The sequence below is a fragment of the Moschus berezovskii genome, chromosome 2 (assembly GCF_049115385.1).
Source record: "Moschus berezovskii isolate FMDL1 chromosome 2, NW_MosBer_1.0, whole genome shotgun sequence".
NCBI classification, from domain to species: domain Eukaryota; kingdom Metazoa; phylum Chordata; class Mammalia; order Artiodactyla; family Moschidae; genus Moschus; species Moschus berezovskii.
Genome location: NC_142461.1, coordinates 15,452,907 through 15,467,043, shown reverse-complemented (window position 1 = coordinate 15,467,043; position 14,137 = coordinate 15,452,907). Strand labels below are relative to the sequence as shown.

Here is a 14,137-nt window from a genome sequence, read left to right as displayed (position 1 = left end):
ACCTTGCTGCTGAAGTGATCCAGTGACTTGGTGCCACTGCAGCAGAAAGGGCCCTTCCAGATGGGTTCTTTTTCGTGGACGCCCCACACCACCAGAGCCAGGTTGGGGGAAATCATTGACAGTCTGAGGACCCAAGGTATGTGCTTAGGATCTCATGTGCACAAAATGTCGCAGACAGGACGGAGCGGGGTGAAGAGCAGGCTCGGTCCTCCGGAAGCCTAACCAGCCTTTTCTCAGGAGGAAGCCACATGAGTCAGAAATGAGGTTTCAGCAGCAGCTCCTCCACCACCAGCCTTCCAGCAAATCATTGCACCTTAGCCGTTGAATGGGAATGATCCCCAGCCCTCAGATGTGCTGACGACACTGGTGACCCAGACTTTGCATGGGCACACAGCAGGTGCTCAGTGTGTGCTCACAGAGCCCAGTGAAAATGTGGGTGTGGGCAAGAGCTGTCGTCTTCCTGAGTCAGGAACCAGACTAGGCTAAAGATTCTTCTGTTTTTTTTCTTTTTTTAAATTGACGTGTAGTTGACTTACAATGTGCCAATCTCTACTATACAACAAAATGGCTGATTATACACACACACACACACATATATATACACATTCTCCTTTTAATATCCTTTTCTGTTACGGTTTATCCCAGGAGATTGGATAATTCCCTGTACTATCGAGTAACACCTTGTTGTTTATCCATCCTGTATATAATAGTTTACATCTGCTAATCCCACACTCCTAGTCCTTCCCTCCCCCACCCTCCCCCCGTCGCGGCAACCACAAGTCTGATCTCTATGTCTGTGTGTCTGTTTCTGTTTTGTAGAGAGCTTCATCTGTGCCGTGTTTCAGATTCCACATAGAAATGATATCATAAGGTATTTGTCTTTCTCTTTCCTTCTTTACTTAGTGTGATAATCTGTAGTTGCAGCCACGTTGCCGCAAATGGTGTTATTTCATTCTTTTTGTGTCTGAGTTGTATTCCATTATGTATGTGTACCACATCCTCTTTAGTCATCCGTTGATGGACATTTAATTTGTAAGAATTCTTAATCTGGAGATCTGGAAGTCTATGGATGCCTGAAATTGTATGTAGAATTCTGTATTTTTGTATATTCATAATTAATAATAGATTAACATATTTCATGCTTACTGTTTGGTAGGTTCTGCATATATTATCTCATTTATTCTTCTCAATAACCATGTGGAAGTAAGTACTATCATTATCTCATCTTATATGTATTCATTTTGAGGCTCCTATACCTATGAACGGCTAAGCCTGGTCTGTGACTCCGTGCAACACCATTGTGCCAATTGCTCTGACATTTTTCTGGAAGACAGAAAGATTCTGAAGGCACCTGTGATACAGAGAAGCCTGGATGAACAGAGAAGAAACCTGAGTAGGTTTGCTCTACCCCAGTGAAGGGCCTGGGTTAGGAGTGCCCCCTCAGGGTAAAGTTATTTTCTGTGTTGCTTTGCTTTCTTGCTTCCTTGTTAGAGGCACGAAGGCACCAATGTGTTGGATTTGCAGAGCTCTTGGAATAACCCCTGCTTCTGGGAAGGGTGGCAACAGGAGGCTCTGCCTTGCAGTCTTTCAGGCTGCAGCTTCACACGTCTCATGGCTCCCACACCCCAGAGGGAGCATTGTCCTGCTGATGTCTTGAGAATGTGGCGGCTCTGTGTTTGGAGTCATCCAGGGCACTGCGATGGTGAGCTGCCCTCACAGAAGGCCCCTTCCAGGTACCCAGTCTGGATGAGATGCCCCCAAGCAGAGAGCAGAAGAGAGGAGAAAGACAGGTGTCAGAGAGCAAGGGCAAGACAAGACCTAGGTCCCCCAGCCTATGCTGGTAACTCAGGCTAAATAGATCTGCACTTTGAGGGTAACATTGCTGCATAGAAAATGATGTATGGGGTCCCTTAGATAAAGACTTTAGGGACAAACCTCTCCGAGCTTGGAGCTAGGAGATCCTTTTGCTTCCTATTTAGCTGGTCTGCACTCTTCGATTAGATAAGGAATGCTTCATTTTCTACTGTTTCCTTTTTGCCCGCTGTAGGAAAGCTCCCCTAATGTTCACTTGCTATGCTTTCCTCTGCTACGGTTTCTTAATGAGATTCTTACTCCACCTCACCCAAACTCTGCTTTTGTAATTTTAGTGTTCTGTGCCCCAATGTGTGTTGTAAACTGCCTTGAGTCTGTTTTGGAAAAGAAATGAGATGTGGAAAAAGTGCTAATTACGTGGTGCAGGAAGTCAGACTGCAGAGAAGTGGGTAGCTTCGTGGAGGAGGTGGGTCGGGGTGGGTCCATGGAGGGAGGATGGGCATTCCAGGCAGGGGTCATGGCCCAAGGGGAGGTACAGAGGCCACTGGCACTTACTGGCAACTTTTACCTAGTGAGCCTCTAGAATTCTTGGGAAATCTGCAACTGGTTAGAAATATGCTTGAAACCAGGCATAAGGAAGAGAAGGTTTTCAGCTCAAGAGTAATGTCGAGGGATTTCCCTGGTGGTCCAGTGGCTAAGACACTGCACTCCCAGTGCAGAGGACCCAGGTTCGATCCCTGGTCAGGGAACTAGATCCCACATGCCACAACTAAGAGTTTGTATGCCACAGCTAAAGATCCCACATGCCGAGATGAATATCAGAGATGCTGCAACTAAGACCTGGCACAGCCAAATAAATGAATAATAAATATTGTTTTCTGTAAAAGTAATGTCAAAAACACAGAAGAGCACAGGGGCATGTATATGTAGGCTTGAGGACCCACTGAAGCTCAACCACAGGCCACTGTTCTTCCTGCTTCCCCCAAACTCCGGATGGGTGCTTTGACCGTGAATTGGGTGATCCTTTGCTGTGGGACACAGCAGTCCCTCAGAAGAGGGAGAAACCCCTGTCTTACTGTAGCTCAGTGTTCAGTCATGTGCTTAGTGGTTGTGGGCCTGGGTTGGGGGTGATGAAGATGACCTGTCGTTAGATCTTGGCACTGACTGTAGCTCCCTTGTGTGCCTTGGGGAGACACTTCATTGTGAAGCCTCAACGAACTTACTGTAAAATGAGGATCATAGTACCTGTCTATGGCTGGGCAGAGTCAATATGAAATATAACAGCTGCCCAATAAATCGGAGAAGGCAATGGCAAGCCACTCCAGTACTTTTGCCTAGAAAATCCCATGGACAGAGGAGCCTGGTGGGCTACAGTCCATGGGTCGCTACTAGTCGGACAAGACTGAGCGACTTCACTTTCACTTTTCACTTTCACACATTGGAGAAGGAAATGGCAACCCACTCCAGTGTTCTTGCCTGGAGAGTCCCAGGGATGGCGGAGCCTGGTGGGCTGCCATCTATGGGGTCGCACAGAGTTGGACACGACTGAAGCGACTTAGCAGCAGCAGCCCAATAAATGACCCTTTTTTTCTCCCTTCCCATGGTCACTTGCTGAGGATAAAAGGACCTTACCGTAGCCACCAGGTGTATTTCAGAATGTCTGTCTTAACCCTTTCCTACTCCCCAGTGCCACCTCCACCCACCATGGCTACCACACCAAACCAGGAAAGGCTGCTTGACACTGGAGTGTTTGCCAAAACCACCTCTGGTACCTGCCCTTATTCCACAGACCACCTGTTGGCTGCTTGCAGGAACTGCCCTTCTGGAAGCCAAAATGAGAAGGAGTGCAAAAGAGCAAGAGAGGTCTGTGTGTGTCCACGGCAGGGTTACCTTGAGGTGCTGAACTAGGCTGAGTGTGCTGAGAATTTGTCGGCTCATCCTTTGAAAACCTTTCAAAATTGCCCTAAAGGAATGAGAGCGGTACCTCCCCCTTGTGGTTGGCGCAATCAAGTTCATGTATATCAGACACTTGCAGTTCAGTTCAGTCGCTCAGTTGTGTCCGACTCTCCGCGACCCCATGAATCACAGCACGCCAGGCCTCCCTGTCCATCACCAACTCCCGGAGTTCACTCAAACTCATGTCCACAGAGTTGGTGATGCCATCCAGCCATCTCATTCTCTGTCGTCCCCTTCTCCTCCCGCCCCCAACCTTTCCCAGCATCAGAGTCTTTTCCAGTGAGTCAACTCGTCACATGAGGTGGCCAAAGTATTGCAGTTTCAGCTTTAGCATCAGTCCTTCCAATGAACATCCAGGATTGATCTCCTTTAGAATGGACTGGTTGGATCTCCTTGCAGTCCAAGGGACTCTCAAGAGTCTTCTCCAACACCACAGTTCAAAAGCATCGATTCTTCGGACACTTTAGAACAGTGTTAAAGCCTGTGGTGCTCCGTATGTGTTCCCTAGCTGGCAGCTCCGCCTCAGCAATTCTACTTTGTTAAATATCCTAAGGAAATGACTAAGTATTCACAGCATTTGTATGACAGGGTAAGAATTGGAAACAACCTAAATTTCCAACAATAGGGGAGATAGGCTATGATTCATTCAAGGGATGAAATAGAATGCCATCATGAGATCATTCCAAGACAAAAAAATTTCATGATAAACTATTAAGTGAATAAACAAAGGCCATTAAACAATAAAGAATGGGTCCATTTTTTAAAGTAAACATTTGATTTGTAATAATTTTAAGTTTACAGAAAGATTCCAAAGATAGTACAGTTTCTGCGTACACTTCACCTAGCTTCTCCGAATGTTAACATCTTACATAACCATGGTACACTTGTCAAAACTAAGAGATTAACGTGGGTACATTATTAGACTCTGACTTTATTTGGTTTTCACCAGTTTTTCCACTAATGTCCTTTCTTTCTGTTCCAGGATCCAACCCAATATATTACATTGCATTTAGGGTTTTTTTGGGTTTTTTTTAAGTTTATACACACAGAAAAAGCATGGGAGGTTACAGATGAAAGTATTTTAACTGTGATCATAGCTGAGTGTTGGAACTATGGAGTTTTTAAAAAGCTTTCTTGGGTCTTCTAATTTTTCTGTGTATAATTATCGCATACTTAAAAACAGAAAACTAATGCCTTCAGGCTGAGGTGGTGTCTCTCTGGTTACTCCTAGTATGGCTGTGCTGTGTTGTGATTATTTATTCATTTGTCCCCTTTAGTCTGACCTCAAAAGGAGGGACCGTGTCTTCTTCATCTCCTTTTCCCCAATCTTGCAGCTTGGGTGGGGGCACTGAATTCTGGTTGAATGAATGAGTAAAATCAAAGAATTTTATTGCTACCAACTCTCACAACTAGTCTTAGCATTCTCTCAACTCAAGGAAACCCCAGGCTTATGTTTCTCCAGTTGCGTGACCCCTGCAGAAGTATTAGAACTGTTTTTAAAGTCTGCAGCGCCAGAGTTGACTCTAATGCCCATTACTGATTGAGTCAGTATGGGCAGAGTCATGGACTATGCCAAATAGCCAGACCTCTAGGTCAGTTGATCAGGCATTTATATGGTGTCCAAAGAAAAGACAGAGTTCTGTTGTCCAAGGGAGTGGGGTTGGATGTTAAGCAGGTTAAATACAACATCAGAGTCAGGTCCCAAAGCAGTTGCTTAAATTCCTGATTCTTTCCACTAAACTATAAACTTGAGGAGGATAGGTCCACATCAATACTGTTTACTGTTAAATCCCTAACACCTAGCATAACACTTGATATGTAGCAAGGGCCTAATCAATATGTAGTGAAAAAAATACATCTCTTTGTAAAAGTAGTTAATAGTGTTTGAATCAGAATGATTTTAGTTGCAAATAACAGCAAACTGGCTTTGAAAAGGAAATTTGTTGGCTCATGCAGCTGAAAAGTCTAGTGTAGTGGAGCCTGGTAGGCATGATTTGATCTATTTCTCTGCTAGTCCCCTAGCTCTGTACTCTCAGGATCATCCTCAGGTTGGCTACGCTCATGACAGCAAAATGACTGCAGCAGTTCCAGATTTCACATCTATATTCTATACCAACTGGAGCCAGAAAGAGAATCTATCCAAGAATTCCCAGCAGGATTCGCTGTGGACTAAGATCATCTGTTGTTCAGTTGCTAAGTCATGTCCAACTCTGATTCCATGGACTGCAGCACACCAAGCTTCCCTGTCCTTCAGTGTCTCCTGGAGTTTGCTCAAATTCATGTCCATTGAGTCAATGATGCTATCTAACCATCTCATCCTCAACCACCCTCTTCTCCTTTTGCCTTTAATCTTTGCCAGCATCAGGGTCTTTTCCAATGAGTCAGCTCTTTGCGTTTGATTAGCTTCTTCACAAAGATCTTCTGATCATTTGTGAACTGGCCATTAGTGGGAGGGGTTATTTATTGGCTTAGCTTAGATCATGTGCTCTACCATTAGAACAAGTGCAGGAGGGAGTAGAATCAGCTTCCCTGAAACCATGTGGAACCCCAATGAAAACTGAGATTTTTGAGAAGGCAAAAGCAATCTAGGTCCTGGAGAGGTAACAAACAGGCATCTGACTCAGTTGCTGAGTTGTGTGGCTTAGACATAGGCTGCAAGAGTTAAGAGAAGGCAGTGAGTGAGGGCTGCAGCAGCAAGAGAAGGGAAACTTCACGGAGGAGGAGAGACTGAACTGAGACCTGAGATGAACGATTTAGGCAATGGGGAGTAGTGGGCTGGGGGCAGTGACGGGGAGGGAAGGACCTCTTGTGAGGACATCATGAACATTTCCATGTGCCACGCTGCATGCTAACCCCTCTTTAGGCATTATCTCAGTTAATCACCACAACAACCTGCAAGTTTAGTATCTTCATTGTCTCCATTTTACAGGTGAGAATCTGAAACCCAGAGGACACACGGTAATTGTTGACGTTGGGCCTTGGGCCCAGCCTGTCTGGCTCTGGAGCCATGATGCTAGTGAGTGAAGAGGGCCAAGGCCACCTGAGGTGTGTGTGCACTGGTGGAGTGGCCTGACCTCAGAGATCAGCACAGAGGTAGTTAAGAGTGTGAAGCGAGGCTCCAGAGTTTCATCTCCCAGCCTGTGTTTATGCTGTCTCCTCTACCTGGAATTCCCTCTCCACATCCCTCTCTAAATCCTACTCCTTCACGGTCTGAGCCCCATAGTACATTGTAACACCTAGCCCACGTGAACTGATGAGACTGTGTTCTCACTAGACTTCTGTGAGCTCCTCACAAAAACTGCACTTCACCTTTGTATTTGGCGGGGCTTGACACAGTGAACTGCCCTTTACGGTTGCCATGGTGACCTCCTTTTCTGGGGACTGGAGGGATATCAAAGACACAGATTGTTAGAGCCCTCAGCTTTACCTTATCTAATCCTCTTGCTTTATAGGAAAAGAAATAGGCCAGAGAGGTTGGGACTTTCCTAAGGAACCACTTGAGTCTAGAACCCAGGAGCCTGGGATTCCAAAACAATATGACTTGAAGAGCATTATTAGCTCTGGAGCCAGATTGAACTCAGATCCCAGTTTCTCTGTGCCAGGCTATGTGACCTGGGCAAGTCACTTAACCTCTCTTGAGCTTCATTTCCCTGAGCTGTATAGTGGGGTTATAATGGAGCCTCCTCCCAGGGCTGTTGTGAGAAATAGTTCTTTTGAGTTTCCAGCACAGAACCTGGCACATGATGATTCTGCAGGAAATGCAGGCTTTCGTTATCCAAGTTATGGTCTGTGAGACACAGTGACACCAGCCCCGCCCAGAAGGGCCTTCAGAATCCTTCTGTCCTCTTCCACATCCCAGTCCACACATCTTCCTTTCAGAACAGCTGAGAGACCAAAAGGAAGTCGCTGTGATGACTTTGGGGTGGGGGTGGGCCAGAGTCCCCTCCTTTGAGATACTGGCTTGGGCTAATATGACTCCCTTGTAGGTCAGAACCCTATCCGTTGCTGCCCCGCTGGCTTGAGGCCACCAAGGCCGGGCCCTGAGACTCCCTGCTTCTGCCTCAGGCTGGCACAGGTGTGGAGCTGCAGTGTGGTCCCTCGCATGCTCTGTGCCAGACCAGGAGAGCAGCAGGAATAACAGATAGCCCTGGGCACACACCCAGAATGCAAGATCCTTTGTCTCTGGGGTGGAGGTGCTCCCAGGGCCGGATGGCACAATCACACGACTGGGCCCCCCTATCCAAAAGATGTACTAAGTCATCCCCTTTTGGGAGCTGCCACCCCACCCCTTCTCCTGCTCACATGAGCCCCTGAGTCCCCACCTTCTGCATCTCCCTGGCTGGGGATGGTGGACAGGTCGCTTTAGTCCTGGGTGCTTCAGCTTCCTCCTCTGTACTATGGAGACGGTGATGCCCTCTTCAGAATTAAACAGAGTCCCATATGTGAGCGTGTCCCATGCTAGGTCTTCACAAGCAGGTGCTCAATATGTGCTTCTCCCCTCCTCACTCAGCTGTGCCATTGTCCGGGCAGCAGGGATCAGAACTGAGGTATGATGCCTTTGAAAGTTCGCCAAGCCCTGACCACAGCTGTCTGAATGATACCTTCTGTTCCCACTGGATGGACTCCCAACACCTGGGCTTGGTCCTGGTTCTGTCCCTTACTCGTTCCATTCCGTCGCTCAGTCGTGTCCAACTCTCTGCAACCCCATGGACTGTAGCCTACCAGGCTTCTCCGTCCATGGGATTCTCCAGGCAAGAATACTGGAGTGGGTTACCATTTCCTTCTCCAGGGGATCTTCCCAACCCAGGGATCGAACCCGGGTCTCCCGCATTGGAGGCAGATGCTTTAACCTCTGAGCCACCAGGTCCCTTACTAGGCAGCTTTTATTAATATGTATCATTCACATTCTATGGGCCTCGGTTTCCTCATCTTCAAAATAAACACATTTATTGATTTGATATATTTACTCTTTATACTGGGCTCTGGGCACCAAGAAACAAATAAGATTGCTTGCCTTCAAGGACCTCCCGGTCTGGTAGAGGAGACAGATGTAAAATCAGAGACACGTGGAGGGAGCAGTAAGTGCACAGCAGGGGGTGACCAGTTTAGCTTAGGTGGATCTGGGAAGACCGCAGAGGAAGGGACATCTGAGCCACACCTTGAAAAATGAGTTGAAATTTGCCAGACAGACATCGGGGACAGGTTTAGTGTCAAATGTGTTTTATTAATTGGGCTGCCTGGCCCTGCTAGCTCCTACCTCAGCCCACCTTGCTCACAGAGGAAACAGAGAAATGCGCTAGAAACTCATCTCCAGGCCAAGAGCTTCTAGAACAAGGGGCAAGGGAGGCATAGCCACCTGCAGGGCAAAATCTAGACTCACCAGCCCGCCACACAGAGGCCCATTCACCTTCATATCCCCCTTGTATTTTACACTCTGGCACAACAGAACTCTTAAAGGTTCCTGAGATAACATAGTCCTGTCTCTTCTCCCTGAGTCCCCTCCCTCGCCACACCACCTGGCAACCTCCAGTTCATCTCCTGGAAACGTGATTGGACCCACAAGCCACCTGGACACCTTTTTATTTATAAATACGAGGACTCAGCCTACCTCCGCAAATGACTGAGGATCCTTCAAAGACAAAAAGTAGGTCTACCCAGTGTCCAACATAGGATTGACCCAGGGCTGCATTTCTGGGTAGATGGTTCAAAGTCCACTTCTTCAGTCAACACTGGGCTTCTGCCTCTGGGCTGCTGACGCTGAGCAGGGCATAGAGGATGCAAGAAGCACAGGGAACCGTCCAGGGAGAAACACACGTTAACAGGTAATTATAGCGCTGGGTGATATGGTGGGAAAACAAGTGAGAGCAATTATAGGTTTCCCCTGATATCTGAAATCGGGGCGTTCCACTGCAACCTTTCGTAAGCCAAAATGGCATAAGGCAAAGAAGCAGTTATCTCAGAACACAAGGATGCACAAAATAGGGCACAGGTGCTCCCAGACACGGCTGAAAGCTATGGCAACTTGATGCTGAGACGCTGAGTGGCATTCCCGGGAAAGGAGCTTCGCCGTGCCGCCCTCACTGCTCTGCTCTGGGTGCCCGCTGCCCCACAGCTGGTTGCAGAACAAACGCTGAATGCTGTTTTTGCTTTTTGCCTTGTTTTGTAAAAGTGAAAATCCCCTTCAGATTCCTCTTGGTTAGCAAAATCAGGTACTAATGTGGGTCTTCTGTAAACACAAACTGGTGGAAAGCAAACTTTTGAAAAGCAGGGGATACCTGTAACTTTGGGTGTACCGGAGAAGACTTGCATGAAGAACATGAAGTGGGCCTTGAAAGCAAAGCAGGAGTTTTCTGGGTGGTGAGAGAAGGAAAAACGTATACAAGGCACAGAGGCATGAAAAAGCACAGCATGCTCCAGGGACAGTAAAGTATTTCTTATGGCTGGAGCCTGAGAGGAATGGCTAGTGGCCGGCGGTGGGATGGGAGGGATGAATACGGGAGATGAGGCTAGGAAGGCAGGCAGGGGCCAAGGAGCAGCAGACCTCACCCTCCTGTCAAGGAGTTTAGACACATACACATCCTGGAGCCCGTTACTGAAGATCTTCAAACAGGAACAGAGTGACATGGTCAGTTTGAGGGATTCTACTTTTTAGGCCCCACAGTGAGGCATTTGAGATCTTCATTCCCTGACTAGGGATCAAACCCGGGCCCCCTGCACTGACAGCGTGGAGTCTTAACCACTAGGCCCCAGCCAGGGAAGTCCCAATTTGCGTTTTAATGTAGAGGGGAGAGGGGATACAGAAGCCCCAAGAGGAAGCTTCTCTGTTAGTCCAGGGTTTCGGACCACTAAATGCTGTTAACACTCAGCCATCACTCTGTTCAGCTCCATTCTAATTACCTTATACAAATCCCATTCTCCCAGGACCCTCTTTCAAAGACTGAAAAACTGAGGTGTAAAGAAGTTAAGTACCTTGCTTTACTTGGGAAGTGGTGAAGCCTGGATTTGCACCTTGGTGGCACACGTCAGGGCCTGTGCTTTCAGTTTCTGTGCTATATGGGTTCTCACTAGCATCACAGCAATAATAATAATGCTATGCTAATGAGGTTTGCCGAGTGCATATTCAACTTTGGACTGTTACCTCAGGTTTAATCAAGTTCTAATCAGGGCGACAAGGAGGATACTGTCCAGCTGGAAGGCCATCCCCAGAGCCCAGAGTCCAGCGGAGACACTGCTCCAGGCCTTGCTGTATCCAAGCCACTCAGAGGGAAGTGACCTGGCCACCTCCCCAAACTGCTGACAGTGACCTTTGGCAGAGGCATCCAGAGCCTCGTGCTGCAGTTGGCCGACAGCCCAGCCAGAACGGCTGAGCCAGTGTGGCCTGGGCAGCTGCAGGGCCTGGGCCCCAGGGGCCTCCAGACATCCTGGCTTAAAGCCAGGACACTGTGCAAGGCTGCTAGAGCCCATAGCTTGGGACCCAGCATTAGGAGCCCCAGCTTGGTCACTGATGTGCTATGGAATCTTGGGCAAATCCCTACCCCTCCATGGGCCTCAGTTTACTAGAAGGTGAATGAGTAAAACTTGCCCCTGTCCTTTTCCTTCCTTCCTTATGTGGCCTGTGATGGGCAGGGTACTGGGAGTACCACAGAGTCATCTCCTGCCAGGAAAGCTGACCCTCACGTTACTTAGGATCTCTCCTTAGTGCCAGGCCCTGTGCTCTGTGCTGAGACCACAAAGCAGGGTTGAGCTGACTCCTGCCTCCAAGCAATTCCCAGTTAGTTGTGGGATTGGGGGACAGACAGTAAAATCAATTGCAGCCCAGTGTGGTAGGTACTGTATTGCACAGAGAAGGATACCTAAGGGGGTCGGTGGAGCTCCAAGGAGGGAGCAGCTGACTCTGCCTGCAGTAACCTGGAGGGCCTCCAAATAGGAAGAACAGGGAACTGCACTGTCTTGCATCTTCCAGGTCGAGAAGAGAGTGGGGTGCGTTCCTGTTGAGGCAACAACCTGTGCAAAGGCCTGGAGGCAGAAAAGACTGGTCTGTTGAGGAAAAGGTGAGCATCATGTGGCAGGTGGTAGGGAGGAGCATGTGTATGTGTTCAAGGAAATGGGGCAGAAGGGGCAGGTGGGAGGCAGCATGGGGCTGCACTGAGTCCCAAGCTGCCAAGACGCAGCTGAAGGCTCTTCAGCTAGAAGGAGCAGAGCCCACACACAGGCCTCATGGGCAGCTGGGAGGTAGCCTCTGGAGCCCCAGGTGGCTGGTTCCTCCTCCCTTCCAAGGCCAAAAGTCATCCTGCCCTCTGTCAGGGCATTCCATCCCCTCCAATCTCAGACAAAGCCCTTCACAGAGCAGTCCAATTATCTCAAGCACCTCATCCTTGGGAGCTTCATCCTCTTCTAGGTTTCTCTGGCAGTCCAGTGAGGCAGCTGAGGCTCAAAGCCACCAGGTGAGGCAGAAACAGTTTTAAGCACCTGTGGGTCAGTCCCCATGTTAACCTCTGGAGAAGGGGCCAGACAGGATGCCTGCAAGGAGCTCACAGTCTGGCTGGGAGAACAAATGCTAAACGGCGGAGCATGCTGATAATTAATTATTTACTGTTGGTTTGGTTGTTTAGAAAAACACATCAGCCATAAAAAAAGAATGAAAATAATGCCATTTCTAGCAACAAGGATGGACCTAGAAATTGCCATACTAAGTGAATTAAGTCAGAGAAAGACAACTATCATATAAAATCCACTGAGACATAGAATCTTTAAAATGATGCAAATGAGCTTATTTACAAAACAGAAGTTGAGTCACAGATGTAGAAAACAAATCTGTGGTTACCAGAGGGGAAAGGAAGGGAGGGATAAATTGGGACGTCAGGATTGACATACACACACTACTATATACAGAGTAGATAACTAAAAACCTACTGAATAGCACAGGGAACTCTCTTCAATATTCCGTAGTGACCTATATGGGAACAGAACTTTTTTAAAAAAGTAGATATACCTGTATGTATAACTGACTCATTTTGCTATACAGCAGAAACTAACTCAATATTGTAAAGCAACCATAATCCAATTTTAAAAATTAATTCAAGGGTGGGATGGGAAGGGGGTGGAAGGCTCGAGAGGAAGTGGATATATATAATTATGACTGATTTGAGTTGTCATATGGCAGAAATCAACACAATATTGTAAAGCAATTATCCTCTGATTAAAAAAACATAGTGAAAAAAAATTTTGCAACAAAAAATAATAAAATTAATTCAAAATTTAAAAAATAATAAAAGAAAAATACATGTAGCTAGAGAACTTTATAATAGGGAGCTGACCTCTCCGGGCAGACAGAAAAGGCATTCCCAAGGAGGTAATATTGTAGTCTGAGCCTGAGGATGCAGAGTTGCTGGCTTACTCATTGAAACAGGAGTGGAGAGAATGTTCAGTTCAGTTCTGTCGCTCAGTCGTGTCCGACTCTTTGCGACCCCATGGACTGTGGCCTACCAGGCTTCTCCGTCCATGGGATTCTCCAGGCAAGAATACTGGAGTGGGTTACCATTTCCTTCTCCAGGGGATCTTCCCGACCCAGGGATCGAACCCGGGTCTCCCGCATTGGAGGCAGACGCTTTAACCTCTGAGCCACCAGGAGAGAATGTTACCAAGTCCCAAATGACTTGTCCCAGGTCCTCTGTTCACAAAGGGGATTTGACTCCAGGTTCACTGCCTCACAGTCCTCCTCCCAACAGGATTTTTCTCAAATTATTCAGATGTCACCAGTAAAGAATTTCCATATCTTTGATCTTGCTGGATCCTCCCTGAGGTAGGGCCCAGCTGCCCATTTAGAGGCAAGCTGAAACTTAGGAAGTCCAAGTGACTCACCCAAGTCCACACAGCGAGTCAGATCTAGGGCAAGAACCCACATGTCTGGGCTCTGAGATACCTGATGAAATCATGGAGGAAATTCGATGCTGTCTTTCCCAGCTTTGCCTTGGACCAGACCATCCCTGGAATGACAGACACCCAAGGGGCTTTCCTGGAAAACAACTTCCTTGAGGGACATGAGAGCTGCTAAGAAATATTTTCAGCTCTGGGGCAGCCCCATGCTAAGCCCATTTTCCTAGGCTCTGCGTGCCCAGGAACCTCCCTTACTGGTAGCCCTGAGCTCAGAGCAAACACTTGGACCATGATTCTTCCTGCCTTTGATGTTTCAAACAGAACTGCTGCTGAATGAAATGGAGTGTAAGCAAGGGCTGGACAGGCCTCTAGGGCATGCAGGCACCACCTTCAGAAAGACCTATAAACTGTACGAAGCTCTAAGCCCTGGAGCACAGGGCCCTCAAGCCCTGAAGAGGGATGAGTATCTTTGAATCCCAAGGGGATATCATCC

The 14,137-nt window shown here is 47.7% G+C and overlaps 1 non-coding gene across 1 annotated transcript; it reads left to right on the top strand.

Moving 5' to 3' along the window:
• Positions 1-2,488: 2,488 nt before the first annotated feature.
• TRNAG-CCC (transfer RNA glycine (anticodon CCC)) lies at positions 2,489-2,561 on the top strand. The gene has a single exon. It is a non-coding gene; the product is annotated as a tRNA-Gly (tRNA).
• The last annotated feature ends 11,576 nt before the right edge of the window (positions 2,562-14,137 follow it).